Source organism: Choristoneura fumiferana, chromosome 23 (genome assembly GCF_025370935.1).
Source record: "Choristoneura fumiferana chromosome 23, NRCan_CFum_1, whole genome shotgun sequence".
NCBI classification, from domain to species: domain Eukaryota; kingdom Metazoa; phylum Arthropoda; class Insecta; order Lepidoptera; family Tortricidae; genus Choristoneura; species Choristoneura fumiferana.
In genome coordinates this window covers 15,819,497-15,833,856 of record NC_133494.1, presented here as the reverse complement: position 1 = coordinate 15,833,856, position 14,360 = coordinate 15,819,497, and the positions used below count along the sequence as shown (strand labels likewise).

General features: G+C 41.4%; 1 pseudogene; it reads right to left on the bottom strand.

The window, feature by feature from the left end:
- Window positions 1–12,432: 12,432 nt before the first annotated feature.
- Window positions 12,433–13,669, bottom strand: LOC141441050 (membrane-bound alkaline phosphatase-like; annotated as a pseudogene).
- Window positions 13,670–14,360: the final 691 nt, after the last annotated feature.

Sequence of the window (14,360 nt, the reverse complement as noted above, 5' to 3'; positions counted from 1 at the left end):
CCAAAGGTCTAGCGGCTGTCTCGTAAGTGTTTGTTTAAATAAGCGTGCCGGGGCTCACCTTCTTTCCGTCGCGGAACTTGACGGTGCCCTCTATGATGGTGCTATCGTCCGCCATATTGCTCACTGCATCGCCCCTGCAGGCTCACTGCTCACTGCCCTCTTCACACTGCTCACTACTCACTGCACTGCTCGGCACTCGCACTCACAGTACACTGTCACCAAAGCATAGCTCTCACTGTACACCAACCGACTCACGAGAGTAACACAGCGTCACAATCTGAAACAAAGAGAAGATACAACATGAAAATATTGTTACGAAATATATAAATTTGTCAGATATTTAGAAGATGAGTTTTTAAATGTATTCATCATCATCATCAGATCAGATGATGATCATCATCATGTCAGCCGAATGACGTCCACGCTGGACATAGGCCTCCCCCAAAGCTCTCCACTCAGACCGGTCTTGTGCTTTCCGCATCCAACGCGATCCCGCGATCTTAATTAGGTCATCGCTCCATCTTGTTGGAGACCATCGACAGCTCTTCCCCATCGGCCATCAGTCCTGAGAGCAGACTTCAGTTTCGCAATTCTTCGGGCTATGTCGGTAACCTTAGTTCTACTGCGGATATCATCATTTCTGATTCTATCTCGCAGAAAAACACCGAGCATAGCCCTCTGAGTGACTTTCAGCTTACTTATGAGGCCCATCGTTAGCGCCCACGTCTCAGATCCGTAAGTCACTATTGACAACACACACTAAATTATATGTATTCATATCATAATCAATGATTCTCTACACTACACTCTTGACACAGAGGGCATGGTAGTCAGATGAGGAACAGTTGTGAACCTCCATGACGACTGTCTTGGGAAACTAGTGTGTTGGTTTCTCCTCGCCTTCCACGACGCAGCTGGAGTCCGGAGTTCGTTGTTGGCCGCAGAGAGCTCTGCGCACTCTCGTGACAGGTTTCATAATCGCCTTTTGAGATACCCACGGGAAAAATGGGCTTCCTATTATTTACATTTAGTGTCTGGTTCATTACGCATTGATAAACTTTAAGCGATATATGATAATATGATGTCGTCTCGTTTTGACGGAGATACTTCAGATATTTAATCTATCACAGAGTGGAGAAACAGGCCCTTAGTGTTGCAATCACTATCAGGCCAATTCTCTATTTTTATTTACCTACATTATCTGACACAACTTTACACTAAGAATTTATTCTTAAGTGAGCCTTCCTTTGTTTATTTTGATTTTCAATGTGATATTTAGTCAATAATACCAACCCGTCTTCTATTACAAAGGCGCATGTACTACAATGCACGCCCGACACAACGAGGCCGAAAGCCAAATGGCAACTGCATTTTTGGCCTACACTGAATATCGATTCCTAGTTTGGTGTAACGAAGGTCGTTCTTAAAGTCTAAGTCGATCATCTGGTGGTCATTTTATACGCGGGATGTGTCGTGTGGCGCGGAGGACGGCACTCGGCAGGCGCGTGGCGCCGTCGCAGCCCGCTCTGCTATCGGCGCGATAAGGCAGTACCCGTGTCCAAATAATTAGTGTTGGCAGATAAGCTAATCCCCGCTTGCCCGCGGTTTCCTGCGCCTCGCGCGTGCCCCGCGCCCCGCCCCCACCCATCCTAAGTGCCGATAAACTCCTTTCACTTCTACCTACCCGACGGTACAATTTTTTTTCCAATATTCCCATGTCTACTTCGATCGTGACGTCACAAGGAAATAACGCGTCGTATGACATATCTTTGACTAATGTCAACAGTACAGCGCAATAAAATCAATAGCGCTTTATCGATAGCCAGGGATTAAGATTGAAACGAGTTGATAAGTAAAAAACATGACTACAAAATAAATGTAGAGCGCTTCTGGACGGAAGCTGGTCGTGGGTCGTGGCTGCGAGAGCAAAGCGATTAAGTGCAATTAAAATAAACACTTTCACTCGATGGAAAATATTATTTGACCCTAAATTAGTTGAATATAATTGTGTTTTATCTGCCATTTGGTTTTACACAAAGTATTTTAACATCAGTCGCGAATAATTCAGCAGTTTGATTAGATTAGATTGACTGAACACGCTGTTAAAGTTTAACATCGGAATTAAATATTTTGATTCAACTTTAATCACGCCTATGACCTAATATTTGTTGAGCATCGATACCCAATCGTCATCATTATCATCATCAATTGTGTGGAATACAGGTTGTTAATACAGATTTAGATGTACAGAATATAGTTTCACTAATCACTAAATTCTACCATTGCTAGTGTATACACTAGAATGAATAAAGAAATATACTTAATGTAAAAGTAAATTAAGTAAAGATGACGTCAAAATTAAATTTCCAAGTTAATTTAATATACAAATAATCACATATTTCGAAACATTAGTCTAAGAAAAAAAAAAGCCAAGCTAACGGAACCATCTGCTGAAATTGGCTGGATTAATTTTCACACAATCTTATACAATCTGCGTAGTTTTCAGGACACAAACAAAAGAATATTTTATCTGAAAGAAATAACTTTTTTATCAGAAACATCGGCGCTTGCGCAATTGCTGTACCAATGTCAACAGTTTGTTAAAAACTGTTATTGTTGATAATGTTTTTACTAATTAGGTACAGATTTATCCCACTGCAGGGCACAAGCCTCCTCTCAGAACTTCACATACACCATTCAATTGCTTCGCAGGTTTGTGCAGGTTTCCTCGCGATGTTTTCCTTCACCGTAAAAGTTGTGTTAAATTTCAAATGTAACGTCACACATGAATTTGGATAAACTCAGAGGTACCAGCCAGGGTTGGATTGAACCCACAATCCTCTGCTTGAGAGGCCACAGGTTAAACCACTCGGCCACCCGACTACTAATACCTTTATCAATGTTGGTGTTAACATTCGCGTGATATTAATTTTGATAAATTAATGGATAATAATATCTTCGGTGCGTGTAAAGATAATTTAAAATAATAAAAATTTACATTTGATATAAGTTTCAATCGTGACCAATGCAGAGTTTAAGATGTCATCTTATCAGTTTATCTAAAAGTTTAACGGCTGAACCGATTTTGATAAAACCATCGCTAAAAAACCTGTTTTCAAATTAAAAAACCGCATTCCAATCGGTCCACCCGTTTAAGAGCTACGGTGCCACAGACAGACAGACACACATAGCGGTCAAACTAATAACACCCCTCTTTTTGTGTCGGGGATTAAAAATAACGCAACTCTGAATTTTCAAATGGTGTTCAGTTACAGTAGAGTCACTAGGTACTCGTAGTAGGAGTGGATGAGAGGTGCATCATGGCATTCAAAACAACCTACACACCCTCTTACGGTGGGTTTACATTTGTATTAAGTATTTGAATTTTAGCGCAGTTTAAAGCAAAGTACCCGGGTTACAGTGTTTTGCTTGGTGTTCTTTTTTCTCAGAGATAAGACCTGGGCTAGGTCGATTGTTTGCCCCAAAAACCCCTACTTACTAAACAAAATTTCATTGAAACCATTAAGGCCATGTGGCTGATTCTAATAAAAGTGGCATGGCAGGCTAAAGTTAATTTAAAAAAATATATATATGTTTTTTTAACTTTTTTTGCATAAAAACAGCTTCTTGGTATTTCATTTGTTACAAATATGTTAAGGGAACAAAGTATTCCTAAAAAACTTAAGAGTTATGGGTTCTTGAAATATTGATGAAGCAGGCTAAAGTTAAATTAGACAGGCTAGTAGTGAAAAGTTACCAGGTTAAGAGAATTATATCAAAAATGAAAAGAAATGTATCATAAGTTTAAAGGGGCTGTTTCACCATCCATTGATTAGTATGAACTGGCGGTTAGGTGTGATGCCGTCTCTATTTGTTTTGTTCGAATAGACGTAGACGGCATCACATTTAACCGTCGGTTAACGCTAATCAATGGATGGTGAAACAGCCCCTTAAACTTATGATATTTCTTTTCATTTTGATATAATTCTCTTTAACCTGGTAACTTTTCACTACAACTTTTAACAGCCCCTAAATGTAATTCTTAAAAAATTATGAGTCTCTTGGAGGCATATATAAAAAAATAAAATTATTTCAAAATTATACATATTTTATACAGGGTTATTTGTAATTTACTAGCATCCTTTAAACCCTAAACTCCTACCACTTAAACAAATTTTTTTGTTTTACGAGTTTTTTAAAATGGAGCCGTAAAACAAAAAACATTTGCTAAATCATGTATATTTTTTGTTTTTCCTTCCTGTTTTCTTCGCTGATATTGTGCTTTATGTTTCCTTGGAACTCAGCATAGAGTTCTGGATTTCTTTTTATTTTTTCGTATCTTTTCTTTTCGTTCTCCCTTTTCATGCTAACCTCTCTTCTCTTGACTTTTGTTTAGTTTTGGTTTCCCCATTACATGTCGGCCCTAAAATATTACGGATTAATTACAATACAATGCAATCAAATCAGTCCCTCCTATGAAATGAATGACATCAGATAGTAAAAATGGCCCAAAAAGAACGTACCTAGGCAAAATAACACGAAAAAATTCGTTTTAAACAAGTAACGACACCACTATTTTATACGAATGATTTTTACAAACTGTAAAAATTTTAGTTATAAACAGAATCACCATGATTGTTTTTTTTAATTTTCAAGCCAATAGTTTCACTTTTAGAGGGGACACTCCAAAAAAATTTGCAAAAGCTATATTTCGCAAAATTACAGCTATAGTACTAATGGATCTAGTGCGATAGATAAACAGACACACAAAATGAAATTATAAGTGTTTAGTTTAATAAAAAGAAATTCTCTACATTACTTTGGTAGAACACTGTTAGTACTACTTAAAAAAAAGTCCATAAAGTTATTCTTAGAAATTATATGCAATTTTAAATAAAATAATTTATAGTTCACTTTTTTCTGCCATGAGTCACTTTAGTCTGTGCTTCAATTACAGATTAAAGTGACACAGATTAAAGTGAAAAGTGGATTCAAAAGACATTTACTCTAAAACCGTCAAAAATAAGAATGTGCCACTCTTAAAACGTAAGTAAATACGTCATAATATCACATTAAAATGATTATCTAATAACGTCCCATATAAATAACATAAAATAATCGAGACAATGTAAAGTTAACATACCCGTTACAAACTCCAGTTTGCCGCCTTCGATCACTAATCGCACAAAACTATGACAGAAGGTCTCTAACCGGTTCGTACGGCGGTGAGCCAGATATGGCCGATGTTTACCGATGTTAAGGTGTTGTCTATCATCTCCGGTGTGAGTGAGACCCAACAATGCGAACACACAGACTACAGTGAAAAAAATCGCTGGACAAACTTTGAGTCTGAATATTGATGCATAAAAATGATTTATTTAACCGTATTATTATTAAATGAATATCATTATTGTTTTTGCAATATATTATAAATATAATTTGAAATAGTACACAAATAATTCACAGGCCAAAACCGGGAGCATGTCCCTTTTGGACAAGACAGACTACAGTGAATCGTACTTACATTTATTTATTTTTTTAAAGTAATAAGGATAAATAAATAAAAATGGCCTGGCTCGGTGTAAAAGGTCTATGTTACATACGTCAATTTTTTTTCTGAAAAACGTATATTTAATGTACTTTTTATTCAAAAACTCATTGGCAGATTATAATGCCACTTTATTAGAATCACCCATGTAAGAGCTCTCAAAAAATAAACAATTAAATGTATGTACAAATTCTTTAAAAATCTCAACAAGTAAAAAAATATGAAATAATAAATAATTTTAAAAACCGAGAAATAAAAAATTATGTTGAGCTCTACTTAGCTAGGGAGCTGTTGGCCCGTGGGTGCTAGGGTACTATAAAATCGGAAAATCGAAGTTCTTATTGTATCGTCCCTCTCACTCTCGCATTAAATAATATTTATATACTCGTAGCGTCAGCGGGACGGCAAAACACAAAGTTGGAATTTTGCACTTCGTAATATTGGGCCATATTTCAATAAGCACCGTAGCAGCTAACTGCGCTCGTAGAACGCTACGGCGCGCGCGCACACTCGCGTAGCGCCGTGCGGTGCACCTCACACACACACACACACACACACACACACTACGCGCCGCCGCCGCAGCGCCAGACACGTTCTTACTACTTTTATTTAATCTGCAATTTACTTTGTAATTTGCTATGTTTGCTTGTTAATGTCAAATGGTTGCAAATCGAATTTCACCCACTTGTAGTGATTAAAGTTAGCAAAAAGTAGAGCCACTTAAAACCTATTATTATTTTCATCTAAACAATTTTATTTCATCTTATATTGCTGCTTTATACAAAAAGGATAAAACACGAACTGTGGAAATATCACTTAAGCTCTTGAGAGATATTTATAAAATTGAAAACTATTAAATAAACGACTCAACTCTCACGATTATAACTTAAGAACAGATACGAAAAGATCGAAACCGTCGTACTCCTCCTTACTTCTAAGTGTCAGTGGAGCAGATTAAAAAAAAATAGTTTTATACCTCACGGATAATTTATTTTGAAATTAAGAGTTATCCGCGGCATTGCTCGTTGTTTAGAAGTGTTTAATCCAAAATAAGAACATGTGAGATAAATTTGATGGCAGATATTACAACGCGGTGTCGTTTGTGGTTGGTATTCTTTTGACATTTCCAGGACTGACATAAAACATGCCATATTATATTACACTTAACTGGAGCACTTAGGCTGTTGCTCGCATAGATCATTGACATTGCAGTTTAATAAAAAAAAACGGATTATATTAAATTATTATAGCGATTCTCAAAAATTACAAAGTCGTCTAATTTATTAAATGATAAAAACGTTTACATTAAATCACAGTAATGACCAATTCGCCACGAAAGTTGAACTAGCTCTCAACCTTGACGCTGGCTAAATTGTTCCATTGGATGTATCACATGTATTTACTATATAAAAAAAAGTTGTACTAACAATTAATTAATGATTATGGTTCAACACTAACATCTATCGTCCATCGCTTCACAGTAGGTGCCCCTCTCAAATTATCTTCATACGTTGTACGAAGAACTGCATGTTCAAAATTTCATGTTTCTAGACTTAGCGGTTGAGATTTCGGGATTTCAGAAGCGTACACAGCCCGTGATATTATTCGGAATAAAAAGCAGTTCCATGTGTCATTCGAGTCCTTGTAGAGATTCAGCTATCTACGTACCAAGATTTACTTTAATCCGTCCAGCCGTTTTCGTGTTAAACAGTTACAAACACACATACACGCACTCACAAACTTTTGCATTTATTTTTGAGTACAATTAAGTTTCAACTTACGGGCTTTCAAAAGTTCAGAATAACACATTTATTTAAGCAGATCTTTAACTTTACTTTCAGGTATGTTAACACAGTTCTCGTAACTAATAACTTGGCAAATTGACTACCTTTTGGTAGGTAAAACTATTACTGCTTATAACAAAAGCGTACGTACAAATCCTTTCTAAGCTTATAATCCGAGCGGGCTTCGGTTCACTCGCAAACTTAGAGCACGTCAGTTGGGCGGCGCGGCGTCGCGAGAGCGTCCCGGCGCGAGTGGCGGCGGCGCGTGCCGGCCCGGACTGCCCGCCCTGCCCGGGACCGGACCGGGGGGGGAGGGGGGGAGAGGGGGAGCACCCGCGGACGCGATGCTGATTCCATTGCAAGTTTTTATCAATCAATGTCGGCGCCTTGTCCTCTCTTTACAACTGAACTGCAACTGTTGCAGCGATACGTTGATGCACATGTAGTCACGTAACTTTGTGACTATTGACTTACCTTAAGAATTTTTTGTTTGGATGCTGTAGCTTGGGTAGCGTACTTAATTAAACATTAAATAGAAATAAATAGAAATAGAAACGTTTTTTCGCTAATTCGCAAATTACATAAGTACCTACACAAAATAAAAACAAGTATAAAATAAATATATACAGTGGTGGTCATGTAATTAAGAACGATTTGAAGTTCCAGATTATTTTTAACTAAATCATGTCATGTGTAGTCGTGGGTCCTTCTTAGAAGTAACTAGTTACGTTATGAAATAGCCACATGAATAGAGCAAACGAGATTAAGATAAATAATAAAATTGCTGACATTTTTTTACCAAATTTTGTTTTTATTCTCTTTAGTAACAAATTAAAAAATAGTATGAAGCTGGACAAATAATTAAGAACGATTTATTGAACTGCTCGAAAGTTTTTTTATTTGAAACTTAGATTAACTAAATCACACTAACGTGAAGTTTGTACACAAAAAAAGCAATTTAATACATTTTAACTAAAATTAATAGTTAGTAGCATGTCCACGGCTTTTTATTACTGCCTTACACCGGCGAGGCACTGAATCTATCAATTTTTGACATTTCGCAAGAGAGATAGAGCTCCATTCTTCTAAGAATACGTCATACAGTTCTGTTAAATTGCCACCTGTCGATTTGAAACCTTTTTCTTGACTTCGCACCAAAGATGCTCTATTGAGTTAAGATCGGGGCTGTTGGCTGGCCAATCTAAGACAGAAACTGATTGCGATGTGAGGAATTCCTTAACGGTACGTGCAGTATGCTTGGGATCATTGTCATGCTGGAATGTCCAAATAACCGGAAGCACGCCTTCAGCATATGGTAACATTGTTTCTTCCAGTATGTTTTTTGTATTGAAATTGATCCATGTTTCCTTCTATCAGCCTAACAGGTCCAACACCATGTCCAGAAAAACATTCCCAAATTTTACATTTCTCCCGCCATGCTTTAAAGTCACTTTTGTGTACTTTGGGTCGAATGCTTTATTTGGAAGCCGTCTACATATCGTTTGCCATCAGAACATACCCTATTTATTTTGTCTCGTCAGAAAAAAACGTTTTTCCACTGTCTGACTGTCCAGTTTTCATATCTTCTTGCAAATGCAAGCCGGGCTTGCCTATGACACGTTTCAACATAGGCACCTTCCTTGCTATCCTTCCGTGCAACTTTTCTTCTACCAAACGCTTCGAATAATGCGTGCCGAGATTGCTGAAGGGTTGTTTTCGCCAAAATATTTTTTCTTACTCATTAGACGGTATTAGACCCTTTAAAAGGATTTTGTTTTGCCAAACGAACGATATTTCGATTCATCTCGACGAGATGACTTTCTTTGTCTAGGTACACGCGGAACATTTGAAGTAGTTTGATACGTGGCAAAATGCTTTATGGCGTGGAAAACCATAGTTTTTGAACATTGCAGATGATCGGCTATGTGTTTATACGACAATTCTTGTCGCGAAGTTTTAGTATTACTTCTCTGTAGATTTATCACAACTTTTATTTTTCCCCATTGTTTTTATATGAAGCAATCGCCTTTAAGACTTTTACGGCACTAAATGGCGCCCAAATTATTCGAATAATAACCTAAAACCACAAAGCGGCGGTCCGTTCTCTATATAAATTTGATAAAAAATAAACTATTCAGCGTTCTTAATTATATGACCAGCCAGTAAGTAGTAATACTAGGTTTAGATGTAATGTATAAAGTTTATAATATTATTTTTTTAGCCAATTATATGTATAAATGAATTACCGCTAGTACGGAATTGTTTTACGATACCGAGAGAAGTACAAAAATATACATGCAGTTAGTAACACTTGTCAGTTTGAAAAAATCTCTCTATAAAAAATCGTTCTTAATTATATGACCACAACTGTACATTAAGAGGGGTACAAATGTTATTGCGTATATTTTCTTCCAGAATCGTTCACAAGTTAAGGATTTTCGTAGGGCTTAGTAAATTACTGGACTCACTAGTGAGAAGTTATTTTTGAACCACAATATCTGCAGTATTCAGCTCTACCACTTTAGGTACCTTGACGTCGTTGGACAGTGCTAGTAAAGAAGTCGCGGAGGCCTAGTGGTTTGATTTATGGCCTCTCAAAGAGGGTCGTGGGTTCAGACCCGGGCGTGTACCCCTGAGTTCATGTGTACTTATGTGATGTGTTATGAATGTATGTGCAAAATAACATTTCAAATTTACTATGAGCTTTACGCTTGAGGCAAACATCGTCAGGCCACCTGCACGCACACACCTGGGAAGAAATTCGATGGGGGGTGTTAAATTTCTAATCCACCACCAAGGAATTTCGGCTCAAGCTCTCTCATTCTTAGAGGGAACCTGCCTTCCAGTAGATGTATATGTACCATCAGCCAAATAAGTGGTCTATCAATTTTTAAACAAGTTCTTATCAAATGAATGTGTCGCTAAAGTAGAACTTTCAAGTTGACAGACCAGTTTATTGGCATTATTGTTTTGTGACATGCAAACGATTATCAACTTTGGGTGGTAGACCACATAATTTGGCTGATGATACCTATAGGTCGAGATGTAAAATGTTCAGACAGTGGTTGTTGGGTGGGACACATTAATTCTGGCGTCAGTTCAGTGCATTATTCTGATCAAAATGACAAGAGAATCATCGTGTAACCCTGCTGCTGCTGTTTTAGTTCACGTGGCATTTCCATTCTTAACTTTGTGGTACGTGCTGGTCACTCTTATTGTTAACTCTGTGGTAATGCCCATTATTAATCTTCACGTGCGTCTCCCGAGGATGCGATCGCGCCACCGCGTTGCTGAACCGCAGTGGCTGCCGGCAATGTAACCACTGGTTTATCTGTTTCTGTACACAATACCTACTTAGCTATCCGTGTATAATAGAACAGCTTTTTAGGGGTGCAACGCCAAATATTTTTTAATTTTCATATGCAACGGTTGGGGATTTTTTTCGGGTCACAAAATTACTAAAACTTTGACTAATGAAATCAATAAATTTACTTAATAAGAATATTTAATAAGTGCACAACCAGAAGCACCCACATTTTGGATAACAGGTCATTTTGGTACAAATTTCTAGATATACAACGGTTCGAAATGCCTCATTATCAAAATCACAATCATTATCTATGGACATTGTGTTTGAAATAAATGGATTATTACAGGCGAGAGTGGAGTAGCTATCGGTTATCGTTTGGTAATGGAGTAGGACCAGAGGCCCCAATGCATCGCGGGGCCCTGGGCACGGGCAGTGGGCACGTGCCCGCTGAGGAAGAGGGGCCTGGGCAAAGTCTATGTTGACTGCCTTCAGTTTCAATCCCCAAATATTTGAATTATAATTGCAACGTCCTTCTCGTGCAATGCTCTTAAACTACGCTCATGCATATCACTTACCACCCTAAGTTAATGCGCGCGTGTTCTGTGATTGAGGGAAATAATCGAAGGCGGCCATTAGCGGCGCGCGCGGGCGCGGGCGCGGGGGCGAGCGCGAGACAAAGCATCGCGGCACATTTACGCGCTGATTTATAGCGCTCCCTATCCGCTGCACTTCCCCAGGGACCCTCCCGGGCTGCAACTTGCCGCCAAATTAGAATGTGACGATGTCAGAGCACAATACATTTTATTACATTTCCGTGCGGCAGTTTATCGTAATGTTGTACTGAGCGCGCCCCGAGCGCTCGCGGCAGCTCGCTGCTCTGCCGCTTCCTCCGTGATGCGAATACAGCGGAACAAGGCATAGCATACAATGTGGGGTAAAAAATGACACTTGTTTGTAAATGCAATATCAGTTAATAGATAAAAGGATTACCCACGTACATCGGTAGAATAGGTACAGACATGTTTCGATCTGATTCTTAGTAAACGTTTAAGTAACTATTTAGAATCTTCTAAAGAGCCATACGGACTCCACATAGAAAACAGCATTTCTTCACTGAGTGCTGCCAGCGCGAGCGCGACCCGAGCCCAGCTCTCGCCGCGACGTCCTCCAGTATCGCGCAAGAAATTGATGAACCTGCCGCGCCGTAATTTCGGACATTTATTATAATACTTTCAGTATCACTAAAGGAGTGGCCACACCGCTGCTTAAAAAACGGTGACGGTAGTGAATCGCAGTGACGCATCGTATATGCACCGTTTTTATCGTATGCTCTCCACACTGCTGCTTAAAATACGGAACCGCAGTGACGTGCCGTAAACGTAAACTTTAGGGCTTACGGCACGTCACTGCGATTCCGCACCGTTTGCGTATCCTTCCTTATAAGTAATCTTCGAATTGATTCCTTACACACAAATGTATTCATTTTACTGGAATTTGTAGGTACGAGGCTCAACAATTAATCTCTCTTTTGTTATTTCTAACGTAGGTATGTTGTATGTACCTACCGATGTGATGGCTACAATGTAGACGTCATGATAGGAACTAACACGAACAAGGAAATATAAAATTTCGAGGTAAGCTTACATTATTTACTTCAGATCTCCAGTCACTGTTCGAATCAACAATTTCAATACAGATCCAGATAAATCGATAACTACGCTCTACAGAACAATGTTGATGGATAACGCAATTTTAAATAACTTTAATATTTGTTTATTTGCATACCTTTAATATTTATACATTTTCGTTTCCACATTAATTCATAATATTTTACATTAATGATTGGGGCATGCGTCATTACAAGGAGCCGGCCGGAGGTCCGGGGCGGTGATGGCGGCAGGCGGCGCGGAGTGCGGCGGCGGGCCCAGGCAGGCGGCGTGCGCCATGAGGTGCGGCAGCTGGCTCTGCTCGTACAGCCCGTGAACAGCTGCTGCTGCGGCCCGCGCGCGAACACCGCCACGTCGTCGCCGCCGTGCGTCTCAGACGCCAGCGGGACGGCGGCCGGCGCGCGGAACCACAAGGACTCTGCGAAAACGGCCAGAACTCAGCCCCTAAACCGTCACGAGACTATATGATATTTTTAGCAAACTTACGATAATCCTCTCGAGTGACGTCGACCCGCTCGTAGTCTCGGTGCGGACGGTAGCCGGGCCCGTTGGTGTAAGAGAGCGTCATGTAGGGCACGCCGTCGTCGCCGATGTCGCTCGACGGGCCGAGGATGTCGTTGCCGCGCGGCGAGTACCCGTTGAAGGCCATCACGTGCGCGTGGTCGGCGGTCAGCACTAAGAGCGCGCGGTCGCGCGGCAGCAGCGTGTCGGCGCGCTCCACCGCGTCGCTCAGCGCGATGGTCTCGAGCAGCGCCAGCCGCGGGAAGCTGTCGTGGTGCGCGTGGTCGATGCGGCCGCCCTCCACGAACAGGAAGAAGCCGCGCGGGTTGCGGGACAGCACGCGGATGGCCGCCTCCGTCATCTCGGCCAGCGTGGGCTCGTCGGCGCCGGCGGCGCGCGCCTCCGCCTCGTACCGCATGTGGCTCGCCTCGAACAGCCCCAGCAGGTACTCGGGCGGGTCTTCAGCGGCCCGCAGCAGCTCTGTGCGGTTCCACACGTAAGCGTGCGAGACGCCGGCCGCCGCGCGCCGGGCGCGCCACTCCTCTATCAGGTCCCGCCCGTCCAGGCGACGTCCCGATGCGCCTTCCTCGTCGATAGTCGTATTCGGCCGGAATTCGCGACGGCCGCCGCCCAGTATGACCTGATAAACCGAAGGAACTCTATTTCATACGGCGCCCGATCACGATCGAATCTCACCGGTCCCGGGAGTCCCGTCACACCTTAAAATTGTTTCCAGGATACGAATTCATGAGCTGCATAGCGATGTCCGCCTGGCGCGCCGCGGGGTCCGCGTGGCCGCAGTCGGCCAGCAGGTCGGCGTCGCTCTCCCAGTCGCGCGCCGCCGTGTGCGCGTACGCTCCCGCGGGCGACGCGTGCGTCACGCGCGTCGTCGTCACGATACCTGCATCGACAGATAAATATCAAGCGTCCACCCGTGAGGTGCCATACACAGACGAAGCTCCGGTGTCCGGCGAGGCACCGACCGACGTCGCGGCCGTCGGCCAGCGCCCAGGCGGCGATGGAGTGCACGTGATGCTCGGCGGGGGCGGCGCCGCAGTCCCCGCGCCGCACGCGCGCGCTGACCCCGACGGTCCCGCGGTTGCCCTTGGCGCCGCACAGGTAGGCCGTGGCCGAGCACGCCGAGTCCGCAATCTGCGCGTCCGTGCAGTACGTCTGCCGAACGACACGTAGTGATATATCAGTAGATAACATGTTGTTTGAGCCCTCCTAGTAGGTATAACATACCTGTATCAGGAGGTCTCGCTCTTTAATTCTTAAAAAAAAATCGTGCCAATAATGTTACATAAACGATTTTTATATAGTAATAAACGAAACAAAAACGAAAAAGAAAGGTAATATTACCTATACTTAAATTTATACAATTTATACTAAAGCAAGTTATTAAATTGAGATGTTTTCGTGTGTGTGTGTGTGTGTGTGTGTGTGTGTGTGTGTGTGTGTGTGTGTGTGTGTGTGTGTGTGTGTGTGTGTGAGCGCGCGCGTGTGTGTATGTGCTTGAGAGTGTGTACTTGTAGTATATTTATGTATAC